The 15,890-nt window shown below is 39.6% G+C and overlaps 1 long non-coding RNA gene across 1 annotated transcript; it reads right to left on the reverse strand.

Moving 5' to 3' along the window:
• Positions 1 to 14,056: 14,056 nt before the first annotated feature.
• Positions 14,057 to 15,651, reverse strand: LOC113079631 (uncharacterized). The gene is made up of 2 exons (XR_003281733.1): positions 14,842 to 15,651; positions 14,057 to 14,688 (listed from the first exon to the last, which is right to left on the reverse strand). It is a non-coding gene; the product is annotated as an uncharacterized LOC113079631 (long non-coding RNA).
• Positions 15,652 to 15,890: the final 239 nt, after the last annotated feature.

Raw genomic sequence — 15,890 nt, forward strand, 5'->3', positions numbered from 1 at the left:
ATAATTGCTCAAATGATTGATACTTTAAACAGTCATCTGTCCTCAATTATCTGTCCCTCAGATGTATGATAAAAGGCTGTCACTCATAAAACACTCAAAATACAGAACAACTGTTGGCAAAGATGCAGAAATTGACTGAATGAGAGCAAATCGGTATAGTAGCCCAGTGATCAATTGAGCTGAAGGATCTATGGATTCTTAATAGCAATCTGTGTGTACCTTCCAAAAGTCTGTACTTCCACAAATATATCCATACATCCATACATCTGTTGTTTTATTCTGTTTTCTTAAAAATGTATTTATAATTTTTATTACATTTTTAAATTTGATATGACTTATAATGTTACTTATTTTCCTTGCTCTTTCTAGTAAATTTGTCTTGTAGTATTTTACGATTTACATGTTTCTTCAAAAGTAAGATATATGAGAATGTCTCTATTTAATTTTTTTTTAATGCCACAGGATTGTGAAGCAGGATTGTCTTTTTATTTGTATTTTTTTGCTTTTGTATAATAATACCTGTTGGATTTGTGCTGGTTACAAGAAGCCCAGTTCAGATAATGGTCAGACTAAAGTAGGGATGAAGTTCACAAGTCAAATTATTCTTTAAACCCTGCTCATTTTTATCATCACTTTGGCTCCTGCTTTCTGTTATTTCACAACTTCCTGTCATTTTCTGATCTTCTTTGTTGTTACTGTCACTGACCTTTGGTTGCGTCACTTTAGTGGCATTTATATCTCCTCTCCAGTGGCCCCTTGGGATAGTAAAGTGTCCACTGATTAAAGACTTCAGAATCTTGTCAGAAGTAGTAGGTTATCTGGGTAATTTACAGCTACTGTTTTGTTTGTTTGTTTGTTTAATACTATGAATTTTGAAATACTACTGTTTAGGTGTTAAAAAAATTAATATGCACAATATATCACAACCACACCCTCTAATATAAGGCTTTTGTTTAATCATATTGGATATTGAATTGTTCATGCTCATTTATTTTATTTTTACATTTGCAGTACCTTTGTCATCATGTAACGCTAATCTCTATAAAAAGCTAATAATTTTATACCACTGTTAAATGTAATATTTAGCCAATCTGAACATCCATATGTCATACTGTTTATTATAATGTCACATCTTAAATTATTTATTATAGCTTTTAGTGGTTTGTTTGCCTTATCATGAAAATAATTATCGGTTGCATCAGAATTTTTATATTGAAACATCCCTAGCTCAAAAGCAGAATCACACAACTGTAATTGCACAACTCAGCACACCCACTTTAATGTAAAAGGTGGAATGAACTGTGACACTACCACAGCACTCACATTATTTATTCCATTTTCTTATTTCTTATCCTTCTAAAAACTCATTTTCACTCTTTGCGTTGTGGTTATGCCTCTGTAGACCCCTCTGTGTTAGATTGAAAATGGAGGCAGCCATCAAATTTAAATGTAAATATCTGAGCCAGCACTCCCAAAAGAGCTGAAAACAACAGCAAAGAAATACGATTATACTTAATACTCCAATTCAGACTTTAAGGGTTGCTTTTCGGTTTGGTGTTTCGAGCAGGGAATCAGTCGATATGATTCGTCTTGTGTGGCTCTTTCCTAACTATTTAAATATCATGGTGGAGATTACCTAGAAGAAAATCAATGAAAACCGCAGTCTTGCTGCCTGCCAGGTTCTGCAGGCATTAGGGTGCTATATCAATGTCAGCAGCTCCAGCTTGAGAGTCAGGAAAATAAACTGCTTTATAAAATATACAGTTTCAATTGATTCTGATTTCAACCGCAAGAATGCATTAGAGGTCCATGCTGTCCAATGGGCTCCACATCACATGTTTTTTGATGTGTGTGTGTATATATATATATATATATATATATATATATATATATATATATATATATATATATATATATATATATATATATACAGTAAAGAACAAAAATTTGGACACACCTCATTCAAAGAGTTTTCTTTATTTTCATGACTATGAAAATTGTGAAGGCATCAAAACTATGAATTAACACATGTGGAATTATATATGGAATTGTATACATAACAAAAAAGGGTGAAACAACTGAAAATATGTCATATTGTAGGTTCTTCAAAGTAGCCACCTTTTGCTTTGATTACTGCTTTGCACACTCTTGGCGTTCTCTTGATGAGCTTCAAGAGGTAGTCACCTGAAATGGTCTTCCAACAGTCTTGAAGGAGTTCCCCGAGAGATGCTTAGCACTTGTTGGCCCTTTTGCCTTCTGTCTGCGGTCCAGCTCACCCCTAAACCATCTCGATTGGGTTCAGGTCCGGTGACTGTGGAGGCCAGGTCATCTGGTGCAGCACCCCATCACTCTCCTTGATGCCTTCAGTGTAACTCTACAATTTAAAGTCATTAAAATAAAGAAAACTCTTTCAATGAGAAGGTGTGTCCAAACTTTTGGTCTGTACTGTATATATATATATATATATATATATATATATATATATATATATATATATATATATATATATATATATATATATATATATATATATATATGTAGCAGAAATGAGTCAAATCAGACAAATCAAAGAGTCTATCAGAGCTGTGTGCATTGAAACATGAGCTGAACTCCTCAGGAAGTCATAAATCAGTTCTAGTGCCACAAGAACCAAGCAAGATAACCAACCAACCAACTTGTTCACACAACAGCTTTCAACATTAACACCAATATAACAATTATTGACAATTTTAATTTGAAGAAGAGATTGTCAAATTTATTGTTCGTGATTGAAATGCAACGCTGGACATCACATGTAAACCCAGGAGATCAAGTTAAAAACTTGCATTGACTTCCCCCCACCCAGAAGAACCAGACTGAAATTCCTAAGGGGGAAGGGCTTTAAACCTTTGTCTTCACAGAAAAGTCCTTTGCCAGAGAATGGCAAAGAAACCCTTTTTATACATTATATATGGACCAGAATGAACTCAAAAAAAGACTTATGAATGAATCATTCCATTGCTTAACTCCATATTCATTTACGTGTAACCCACACATTTGACTATCATGTATAATCACTTATTGTGTATGTCTTTTGATAACTATAGGATACCTAGTCATGTCTAGTATTGAAATAATCGCATTTTCTTGCTTGATATTGTCCTGACAATCATTTATTTGTAAAATATATCATAATCATGTTATAGGAATCATGTCCAAAATTAGACCCTGTGAGGCAAGAACCACATGCTTGGTAAGATAAACAAATGATTTATGATACCCACCCCAAAAACATATCTGATTGGACAAGGCAACATTTGAGGGGTGGCCAACAGGAAAGTTTAAATACTTTGGATACGATTACATTTTTGCTTTTAGTTCTAGCATTGCTTGCGCTATCAGTCATGCCAAGCTTTTAGTCCCTAGCTGCTGCTATTAGCCATGTCGGCTTTTAGTCTGCTTTTAGTTCCAGCCTTGCTTGTGCTATCAGTCATGTCTGCTCTTAGCTTGTAGCTTTGCTACCTAGCTTTAGCTTGTAGCATCTAGCCATGCGGTTAGTCATCATTGTTCTTTGAGCGCGGTTCCAGCGTGCCTGCCTGCTGCTACTTATGCCACAATGAGAAGGAACACAACCTAGTCTCGTCAAACTTTATTTCTTTTCTTTTCCGTTTGAGAGTTTCGTGTTCTGAGTTAAGTTTTGTAACGTCGACCTCGTCTGCGCGTTTGAACTCCGACCAGCCACACAACTCCAGCTTCAGCCAACGCCCAAGCACGGGCTCCCCAAGACGTCACTTCAGCCAACTGAACTTCCAGCCAATCAGCGACACCGGGATACCCCTTTCAACTGGAGTCCCTTTCACAGCAAACGAAGGCAACGTATTCCCAGATATTTGTTGTGCTGGTGTATCTAATATAATTTTAACCCCATTGAGGAACTCAATGCGAGCGCTAATTACGTGATTGATGGTTGTTCATGTCTATGCAATTTAACGTATTGCTGTTAACTTGGGATTCCATATTTCCATTCTCTTAAACTCATCTTTCCCTAACTTTCGACCTTCCTGCAACTTGTGTGAATGTGTGTGTGCGTGCGTTTATATGTTAGATTAGTTTATATGTCTTAGATTTATCTAATAAAGCCTTATTCATATTGAAAAGAGAAGTATCTTGTGTTTTGTGCTTACAAGTTAATGTCTTAAACTGCCGATCTTGTTACTGTGCTAATTAATAGTGTTTTCACTATAGTTTGGATATTAGTATCCAGCGCAGATTTGATGTTAAACGGCTCGTTCACTGAACCGCAGGCGCGTCTCCGTGAACAGCCGTGAAACAGTGATTCTGTTCAAATTCCCTTTAAAATCTTAAATGATTCCCTTTGAGCTAAATTGACCTGTTTCCCTTACATATATATATATATATATATATATATATATATATATATATATATATGTTGAGGTTTTTTTTTTATTATTATTATTGTTGGGGGGGCAGTAAATATAAGATATTCTTCACCCTGCCTCCTTTTCATCATGTTTTTTATAAATTATATATATGAGGATGATGAAATGAGTTTTGTTGGAAAATATCCATGAATGAAATAAACATTATCAATCAATCAATTAATCAATCAATGTATTTCAGAGTCTGAGCCACTAATCTAAGTTTGTGATCATGTGACTTTGTATACAGATGGTCAGATTGCGATTAATCTGATTCTGCTTCTAGTGATTAATTACTCATAATCATCAGGATATTTGTCCTAAAGGGTTTATATATATATATATATATATATATATATATATATATATATATATATATATATATATATATATATATATGTGTGTGTGTGTGTGTGTGTGTGTGTTCTCTTGCAATGTGAATAAGCCTCCACAGCTTACCTTAGGTTGCCAGATGTTGCCAAATGTCAAGAGTTCAAATCTCCAGAGCTTTGCTATTAAATTTAAGCGGCATGATTCTGATTAAACTGAGACTCACAATCGTGATTCTCCCATTACTCTGAAGAAGAAGAAGAAAAAAAAAAAACATAACACTAAACAAAATTACTGACAAAATATTCATTGCTTCAGTCTATTTAAAAATATAACAATTCAAATTAAATAATTAAAAAATAATTTGAATGAATCAATATGTCAGACTGCTTTAATTACTGAAGAAGGGTCTGACATGCACATGCACATGCATTCTCAGACACCTGCTCTTCCACGTGTGATATTTTATTTTAACAGAATGTTCTATGCTGTGGCACATGTGGAGGAATCAGGGTTTGGGTGCCTTGCTCAAGGGCACTTCAGCTGTAGAAGGAACTACAATTCCTGCCGTTACTGAGACTTTAGGCCATGACTGCCACAATGTCCCATTCAATCACCACCTGCACTCTCTGTTACTTGCAACATAACTTGCAATTGATGCAAAATGCATGCGCTGGGTGATTAAAAGTAATGTAGCACTATAATGTACCCAGTCCTTCAAAACACTTAAACACTTAATGTGGCTTATAACATGGCTCCGTTGCATTGCTCTTGTCATGCATATTTCCTGCTCGAGTTGAAATATGAAGAAAAAACAACTGAGCCTGCCATTGCCCTGGAGCCTGAGCCTATTGACACGTCTGACAACACTGCACATGCCCGAGGAAGTTTCATTGAAGTACGAGGGAAAGGAAAGCCCTTCCCAAACTCCCGCTGCTTAGGGTGACCTACAAATGGACTCTGGAAATATTTTGGATATTTTTGAAGTGTGTTCCCTCCCAGCCTCCTTTCGCCCAACCTCCTCTCTAAATATCTGTCAGTTCTTCAGTCCTGTCTCCGCTGGTTGCAGCCAGCCTCTCAGCTCACCCTCAGTCAGCACCCATCCTGGAGCTTTGTCTCGCCTCGGTCTTCCAGTCACCAGCTCTGCTATGGTATAGGGATCCCCTACCTCCTCTTTTCTCCTCCTCTCAGACCATGCTGGCAGTCCTATAGTTGCATCTGCCCCCTCTCTCTAAGGCAGCCTGGGCTTTGCAGTCCTTTACAGGCGGCCATCTTGCCCTCTAGCTTTCTTGCAAGGTGATCTGGGAGTGGTAGTTCTTGATAAGGTGCAATCTCATTCCAGACATCCTAGAGTAATGTATCTTCCCTCTATCACATGCCTTCTAATGATGCCACATACCCCCTTCTCTGCCCTGAGGCTCTTGTTTGGCTGGCATCTGTGAAGAGAACATCGTTGCGAGAGAGGGATTTGCATTTCCATGGCATCATCCTGGTCAAATGTCTGAAGCCTCAAAACCATCTAGCTGTTCTCCCATTGCTGTCCTTATTCTGGGCCATCCACTGCAGTGGGGCATGGTCTGTCATTAATTCAAATTTCCTCCTCAGTAAGTAGTACTTGAGTGTTTCTACTGCCCATTTAATCAATAGGCACTCTTTCTCAGTTGTAGCTTATTTTTGTTCATGCTTGGCCAGTTTCCTACTGATGTAGAGTACATGATGTTCCTCAGCTTTATGTGTTAGAGAAAGGACAGCACCTTGACCCTCAGAGGCATTCATCTGTACCAATAATTATTTTGTGAAGTCTAGGGATTTCAGGATTGGACTGGAAAACAACACTTTCTTTTGCTGAGTGCTTATCAGGCTCCATCCATTTCTTAGCCAGGTGCATTAACTCGTGTATCTGTCTATGTGAGGACTGTTCTTTCTTGATCTCCATACATGGAACCTTTGGGCCCATCTGAATTCTGTAAGGCCACTTCGACTTATTAAAAAAAATAGTTCTTTCTTTAGGGAGTCATAACTATTGGCTAGTGTAGGATCTACTGTAGTTCTAGGAAGGCTTTCTATGACTACCCAGACAGAAAGGGTGGCAACCTTTTGGCCCAGATATTTTTCGCTGGAAGCAGTGGTTACAAATGCATGCAAGCAAGCTTCAACATCATCATTCTCCCCCCAATTTTAGGAATAAAGGAATAAAGACAGGAGGTAAAAGAGCTGGCTGTCTGGTGCACTCTCAACAACCTGGAGCTTAACACGCTCAAAACAGTGGAGATGATCATGGACTTCAGGAGAAACCCCCCTGCACTCCCCCCACTCACCATCATGAACAGCACTGTGACTGCAGTGGAGTCATTCAGGTTCCTGGGCACCACTATCTCTCAGGACCTGAAGTGGGACATTCACATTGACTCCATTGTGAAAAAGGCCCAGCAGAGGTTGTACTTCCTTCGCCATGCTGAAGAAGTTTAACCTGCCACAGGAGCTGCTGAAACAGTTCTACTCCACCATCATCGAATCCATCCTCTGCACTTCAGTAACTGTCTGGTTCAGCTCAGCTTCTAAATCTGAGCTCAGAAGACTACAGAGGGTAGTCCGGACTGCTGAGAGAATCATCGGTACAACCCTCCCTTCTATTCAAGAACTGTACTTATCCAGAGTGAGAAAAAGGGCTGTCAAAATCACTTTGGACCCCTCACATCCAGCACACTCCCTCTTTGAACTGTTGCCATCTGGTCGACGCTACAGAGCACTGAGCACTAGAACAACCAGACACAGGACCAGTTTCTTCCCCCAGGCAATCCATCTAATGAACAGCTGACAATAACTGCGAACACACTACACTTTATATTTATATACACATACACTTATTTATCTAACACACATACTTAGTATACACTTAAATTTTGCATATAATACATGTACATACATAACTGCATTTTGTAATATACCTGCCTACAATTGTCAATTTGTATATTGTCATTCACTATCTACTTATTTGTATTTTTTATTATTTTATTATGTGTTTTATGTTCTGTCGCTGTCATTCTGTTGTACCGTGGAGCTTCTGTCACGAAAACAAATTCCTTGTATGTGTAAACATACCTGGCAATAAAGCTCATTCTGATTCTGATTCTGATTCTGATAAAGTCACTAGCACATATCCGTCTAACATCTCTGGCCTTATTCAGTTCCATTCCTCTTACTTTGAGGTTATTGTCCCTCATTTGCTCCTCAAGTACAGCAGCTTGGATTTGCTGCTGCATCTTACTATTCTCTATCATTATTATCAATAATTCCTCCATTTTACAATCAAACGACTGTGTCCTTAGCTTAGAAAACTGGCTATTGAGGTCCTCCATATCACTTCGGAGCATCAGTAGTCATCCAGTTGCCTGTTGGATTCTGAAACCATCAGAATGCAGGCTATAACTGCCTCTTTTTGTTTTCAAGTGACCATTAGATAATGTCAGAAGAATTCTAAATATAAAATCAGGACAAATGGACATGTGAAAAAAGGTCCAATATCAGCCAATATAAATAAATTAAGATATCAACAAATGGCCAAATGTTGACCCTTATGAAACAAAAATATATTGGAATATATTATCATGTAATATATTAGGCAATAGGCATATATTCTTATATTTATTTATATTTTTCCAATATATTGCAATATATTAAAAGCGGCAATCATTTGTATATTTTGCAAAATATTATATAATATATGTATCATCAATATATTATTAAATTTATTCAAATATATTAAATATTAGAAAACAAAAAGGGAAAATAATATATTACAATATATCACAATATATTTTAAGATATTGGTAAATATATTTTCCTTTCGTAAGGGGATGTAGAATTGGGCATACTATATGATATATTACTTTACTCTCAAGACCTATTCAGTTAGTTTTAGTAATTAGTTTTCCAGGGGGAAGTTAGTGAAAAGTTGTGCAAACCACAGAAACTGTTAAAACCGGCCAACGTGCCCACCTCATTTTAGATGTGTGCTTTGTGTTTGTCTTATTACATTGTCAAGTCAAAAGTTTGTCAAGGTCTGTCAATCTTACTTAAGGCAAACTACTCTTAATTACTCTTCTATGCTGGATTACAATAAATATGGTAATTCACGTTCAAGTTGAGCTTAATTGTCATTCAGCTACATGAGTGGACATACAGTGGAATGAAATGTAATGCCTTACAGGACAATGGTGCTACATAAATACAGACATACAACAATGAAGTTAAACAGTATAAACCTAAACACAACTAACCTACTGACAGATTTTGTATGTAAATATACTAAATGTTTACCTATACATAAATTAATACATAAAGTACAAAATACTAACTAACTATACGAATGCTTCAAAATGAATTTGAGAAGTGCAAAACAGCTCCCTCTGTCTCAGGTTAAATTCTACAGATGGTCAAATGCATCCCTGGAGAAACATTCTGAACAGTGATTGTAAACAATTGGTTTGTTTCTCAGAGCGAGTCTGGGGACCCATGGACAGGTTTTGTTTTCCAAGCCAACTAAATCTAATTGAGCCAAAGAAGAGCTTAATAGGTGCTTAAATCAGGTTTGCAAGCAGTAAACGTAAACTAAATAACATGTCTTGTACCTGTAGGACACACTCTGACCACAGAGTGACAAGATTAAGCTGCATTTGGGTAGTTGCATAAACAATTTTAGATGCTTTTAGATTATTTCTTGTAATTCACCAGGGCTATTCCCAGTTTCACATTCATAGTTTCAAATTATGTATTATCTGTTTGAGCAAAAATGAGGTTGTATTCTAAGTTGTTTCCACTGTTCAAAAATGTGTGTGTTCCCTCCGGTGCCTCCATGCCATGCTAAAGATTCCACACTCCACACAAATACTTGGGTATGCACCTATTAGCTCACATTTATCTAGGTTAAAAAGAGGCCAAGTTGTTTCAATTTAAAATAATTCATATTTGAGGTCGACTAATGATAGACGATAGTTAGAATTTCCAGTCCGATATACCATAATTAGCTCAATGACCAGCTGTTAACAATCTTTTTTTTTTTTGTTTTTTTTTTTTTTTTTTGACGTGAAATGTCACCTATTTGGGAAGGAGCCTGAGCTTGTGCGGGAGGTCGAGTGGTACCGACTAGAGATAGTCGTGCTCACCTCCATGCACAGCTTGGGCTCTGGAACCACACTTCTTGAGAGAGGCTGGACTCTCTACCACTCTGGAGTTGCCCATGGTGAGAGGGGGAGGGCTGGAGTGGGTTTGCTAATAGCCCCCCAGCTCAGCAGCCATATGTTGGAGTTCACCCCGGTGAACGAGAGGGTCGCTTCCCTGCGCCTTCGAGTCAGGGATAGGTCTCTCACTGTCGTTTGTGCCTACGGGCCGTATGGCAGTGCGGACTACCTGGCCCTCTTGGAGTCTCTGGGAGGGGTGCTGGAAAGTCCTATCGGCCCTGGATGGCTTTTGGGACTCCGGAGGCAGCTGACAGGTACTGGCAGGCCAAGCTGACTGCAGCCCGGGTAGTCGTGGAGGCAAAAAATCAGGCCTGGGAGGAGTTCGGTGAGGCCATGGAGAAAGACTATCGGTTGGCCTTGAAGAGATTCTGGCAAAATGTTTGACGCCTCAGGAGGGGGAAGCAGTGCCCTACCAACACCGTTTACAGTGGAGATGGGCACCTGTTGACCTCAACTGGGGATATCGTCGGGCGGTGGAAGGAATACTTCGAGGATCTCCTCAATCCCACTGACTTGTGTTCCATTGAGGAAGCAGTGGCTGGGGACTCAGAGGAGCACTCGTCCATCACCCGGGCTGAAGTCATCGAGGGAGTTAAAAAGCTCCTCGGTGGCAAGGCACCGGGGGTGGATGAGATCTGCCCTGAGTACCTCAAGTCTCTGGATGTTGTGGGGCTGTCTTGGCTGACACGCCTCTGCAAAATCGTATGACGGTTGGGGACAGTACCTCTGGACTGACAGACCGGGGTGGTGGTCCCTCTTTTCAAGAAGGGGGACCGGAGAGTGTGTTCCAACTATAGGGGGATCACACTTCTCAGTCTCCCCGGGAAAGTCTATGCCAGGGTACTGGAGAGGAGAATTCGGCCGATAGTGGAACCTCAGATCCCGGTCGTGGAACATTGGACCAGCTCTATACCCTTTCCAGCGTGCTGGAGGGTTCATGGGAGTTTGCCCAACCAGTCCACATGTGTTTTGTGGATCTGGAGAAGGCATTCGACCGTGTTCCTCGCGACATCCTGTGGAGGGTGCTCTGGGAGTATGGGGTCGGCGGCCCCCTACTTAGGGCTGTTCGGTCCCTGTACGACCGGAGCAAGAGCTTGGTTCGCATTGCGGGCAGTAAGTCAGACCTGTTCTCGGTGCATGTTGGCCTACGGCAGGGCTGCCCTTTGTCACCGGTTCTGTTCATAAATGTTGTTGTTCTGTTCATAAATGACAAGATGTTGTCGCGTTGGCCTTCTCAGACCAGAACCTTCAGCGTGCACTGGGACGGTTTGCAGCCGAATGTGAATCGGCTGGGATGAGAATCAGCACCTCCAAGTCCGAGGCCATGGTTCTCAGTCGGAAAAGGGTGGATTACTGGGGTCTTGTTCACGAGTGAGGGAAGGATGGAACGTGAGATTGACAGACGGATCGGTGCAGCTTCTGCAGTAATGCGGTCACTGTACCGGTCTGTCGTGGTGAAGAAGGAGCTGAGCTGTAAGGCAAAGCTCTCGATTTACCGGTCAATCTACGTTCACACTCTCACCTAAGGTTATTAGCTGTGGGTCATGACCGAAAGGACAAGATCCTGGATACAGGCGGCCAAAATGAGCTTTCTCTGTCGGGTGGTTGGGTGCTCCCTTAGAGATAGGGTGAGAAGCTCAGTCACTCGGGAGGAGCTCAGAGTAGAGCCTTTGCTCCTCCACATCGAGAGGAGCCAGCTGAGGTGGCTCGGGTATCTATTTTGGATGCCTCCTGGACGCCTTCCCAGGGAGGTGTTCCAGGCACGTCTCACCTGGAGGAGGCCCCGGGGAAGACCTAGGACACGCTGGAGGGACTATGTCTCCCGGCTGGCCTGGGAACGCCTCTGGGTCCCCCCGGAAGAGCTGGAAGAAGTGGCTAGGAAGAGGGAAGTCTGGGCGTCTCTGCTTAGACTGGTGCCCCCGCGACCCGGCCCCGGATTAGAGGAAGATGATGGATGGATGGATGGATGGATGGATATTGTTGATTCCTATTTTAACTATCCCTATGTGAATACACATACAAAATGAGAGATCTTTTATTTCCGACTCTCAATATCACCTACACCTCACTCTATTATTTTTCTATTCTGTCTGTTTTCTTTTTATTTATTATATAATAATAATAAAAAAACCTTTGCTATGTGTACTATTAAGCTAACAGAGACTTGTTATAACACTTGCATATCATTGGTCTCTTGTTGATTTTGATTGCTCCCATTGTCCTCATTTGTCGCTTTGAATAAAAGTGTCTGCTAAATGACGAAATGTAATTTAATGTAATTTTAGAGCATATGAAACATATCCCACAGTTGCACTCAAGCTGAGGACAGTTTAGCAAGTTTCCACCTGTAATCTTTATACAAATAGAAAGTGCACTCATGTGTGCATGACACTGGCTACCTATTCCCTGTCCCTCTGTCACTATGGTAATATCATAACTGAGCAGTATCTCTGTCTGACAGGTGCATATGGCTTGAGACGGAGACAGATTCTGGAGATGACTGATGGGGAGCGGGAAAGAGAGAGACAGATGCCAGGGTGTGTCAGTCCACACCATGAGATCCAATCAAACTCAATCACCCGCCTCAGCACCGCTACCATCTGACTGTTAACATGAATACTCAGACAAACACCTTATGCATCCATGCCCACCTGAATTTTAAATCTGGTTTATCTAAGTCTCATTTTTAGTCTGGACAATACACCAGAGGAAAACAGAAAAGCTCAATTTGAAACTTTATCTGGCTGATGTAACACAGTCACACACACAAACCATGTATATTCTACACCTTGGTGGATTTTTTATTTTTATTTATGAAACCTATTATTCAATTAAATTCAAGTTTTCAATTCAAGTTTATTTGTATAGGGCTTTTTACAATACGAATTGTTACAAAGCAACTTTACAGAAAATTATGTTTCTACAATATTTAGTAGTAGCTTATGGTGGTGACTGTAAGTTTGTGCACGTTTGACAGGATTTTTAGAAAAAAAAATGATACAAGACATAGTCAGCTATACGATGAACATTATTAATATTATTAATTAATAATTGTTATGTGATGCAATCACACTTGTAGCAATATTTGTTAGTTCTGTTTGTTGATTCAGGGTTAGCATCATCTGAGGTCCTCTGAGGGTCAGCATCATCTCTTCTCAGGTGTTCTGGGTCCAGACTGGAGCTTGTGTAAATCCTAGTTACCAAAACATAGAAACAAAATAGAGACATCATTAGCATAGCTGCTGATCCAACAAACTAAAATTAGTTTAACCCAAGCTAATGAATAATAATGCACATTTGATCAGATGCAACTACATTCACAATTTAAGAGATACATTATTCGAATGCTTGGCGAAAGAGATGCATTTTTAATCTAGATTTAAACAGACAGAGTGTGTCTGAACCCTGAACATTATCAGGAAGGCTACTCCAGAGTTTGGGAGCCAGATGTGAAAAAGCTCTACCTCCTTTAGTGGACTTTGCTATCCTAGGAACTACCAAAAGGTCCAGCGTTTTGTGACCTTAGGGAGTGTGATGGATTGTAGCGTGGTAGAAGGCTAGTTAGGTACGCAGGAGCTAAACCATTTAGGGCCTTATAGGTAAGTAATGATAATTTGTAACTGATACGGAACTTAATAGGTAGCCAGTGCAGAGACTGTAAAATTGGGGTAATATGATCATATTTTCTTGACCTTGTAAGGACTCTAGCTGCTGCATTTTGGACTACCTGTAACTTGTTTATTGAAGAAGCAGGACAACCACCTAGAAGTGCATTACAATAGTCCAGTCTAGAGGTCATGAATGCATGAACTAGCTTTTCTGCATCAGAAACAGATAACATGTTTCGTAGTTTGGCAATGTTTCTAAGATGGAAGAATGCAGTTTGGTAACATTGGAAATACGATTTTCAAAAGACAAATTGCTGTCTAATATGACACCCAGATTTCTGACTGTAGAGGAAGTAACAGTACATCTGTCTAGATGCAAATTGTAATCTACAAGATTCTGTGTAGTGTTTTTTGGTCCAATAATTAATATATCTGTCTTATCCGAATTTTTCTGTTTTTTTTTTTTTTTTTTTTTTTTTTTTTTTTTTATTTAATAATACATTTAAATTACATGAATTGAATTACTGAACTACATTCAGAATACTGCAAAACTTGCTCTTGCTCAAAACCTCTCTGATTTTCTTGTCTTTAGTCATGGCTCGAGTCCCTCTTTCAATCACACATAGCAAACGATCTTGGCACGAATGTGGCGCCAAGCTGCACTGCTGGCCTCCTGTCAGGAATGGCATGTACCTTTTCAGCCAGAGCTTGAGCATGTGTGGCAATGACAGCACAGTTTGGATCACGGCAAACAATGGCTGCAGTTCACATTTAGACATGCATTTGCAAACTTCCTTAGTCCGGGAAGAAAGAAATTGTTTGTTAAATCCAATCGTTTACCGTGGATTAAAGGTTTTGTTAGCAGACTTAACAGGGGTCCAAACAAGCAAACTTGTGCCACAACGAAAAGGCCACTTAATTATAAGCGTCCTCTAAAAGACATCTTAAATCTTATATCTCCAAGATCTCCTTTTTTTTTGGTAGGAGGGTCAACACAGCTTTTCTGCCACTTTGAGGCAGCTTACCCCTTGCCAGACTGATGATGACTGGTGTTTTACTGGACACCATTCCTCAAAGTGCTTTTAAAATTATCTGGAAAAGTAAGCACATATCCACATAATTTGAGGTATCATTCAAGTCCATGTAGGGGACATTTAGAACAAATACCCAAAACAGCAATAGCATACAATAAAAACCTTATTAAACACATCAATTCATGCAACCAAATATTATAGTATGTATTACCACGTCCTTGTTGGCCATGTCGCGTGAAGTGCTTTTTGCAGAGCTGGTCGATAGAGAAAAATAAAACGTTATGAGCATTTGTGAGCCACACCATACATCACTACTGCACACAAACAGACACAAAGAGTGTGTACAACGACACACAAGAACACACAAAAATGAAAAATTGCCATATAGAAAACAAACGCAATGCATAATCACAACAAGCATTGTCTTTTTAGTGCACTTCTAATGGTTTTAATGCACTGACATCATTTGATTTATAAGACACCATATTAAAAGAAACAGACAGCTGCAAGGTGAGTTGCAAGGTCTGTTTGTGAGAGTTTTTACACGTCACAAGAGACGCCATAAATTTGTCCTTTGCCTGAGCTGTCAGCAAAGCTAAGGGACATTCAAAAAGTATTAAAGACATCCATCATCCATGGTAAAACGCACAAAGAATTTAAGATCATTCAAAACGAGGGGTGTGTATCAATCTATAAAGCAAACCTATACAAGAAGCCTCCAAGAGATATGTAAAAAGTCACTGTTTACATCAGAAACACAGACACAAACACTGTCCAATTGAACTATTTTTGTGAAGAGCGCACTTGCACAGTAGGGTGGAAGATGAAAGACAGAGCGTGATTTATGACCAGCTCTCTTGACAGTGTGTGATGTTATTGCATGTCACTTATCAAAACTAAACTGAGACTAAAGGGCTCCAATAAATAGACTGTCTCCTAGCAACACCTGGACTGGTGACCCTCCTTCTCTCACTGGTTCACCCTCAGTCAGGCACTATTGGGTGGCATGGGGGAGAACGGATATGTACTTGCTCCTCATGTGTCTCATATTTTGAGGCAGATGAAATGTGTACGTCCACAATGAAAGCGAGAATCCTCTGTGACATGACACGGTTACAGCCATTCAGAATGTTTTTTCAGGATTTTAGACCGATTTTCAAAATAGAAATTATAGATGCTGTGAAATACAAATTAAGTATTTTTAATTTTATGGCTGAAAGTCAATAAATGGGCAATGTGAACCAAATCAACCAGCTACGA

The sequence above is a fragment of the Carassius auratus genome, unplaced genomic scaffold (assembly GCF_003368295.1).
Source record: "Carassius auratus strain Wakin unplaced genomic scaffold, ASM336829v1 scaf_tig00028804, whole genome shotgun sequence".
NCBI classification, from domain to species: Eukaryota; Metazoa; Chordata; class Actinopteri; order Cypriniformes; family Cyprinidae; genus Carassius; species Carassius auratus.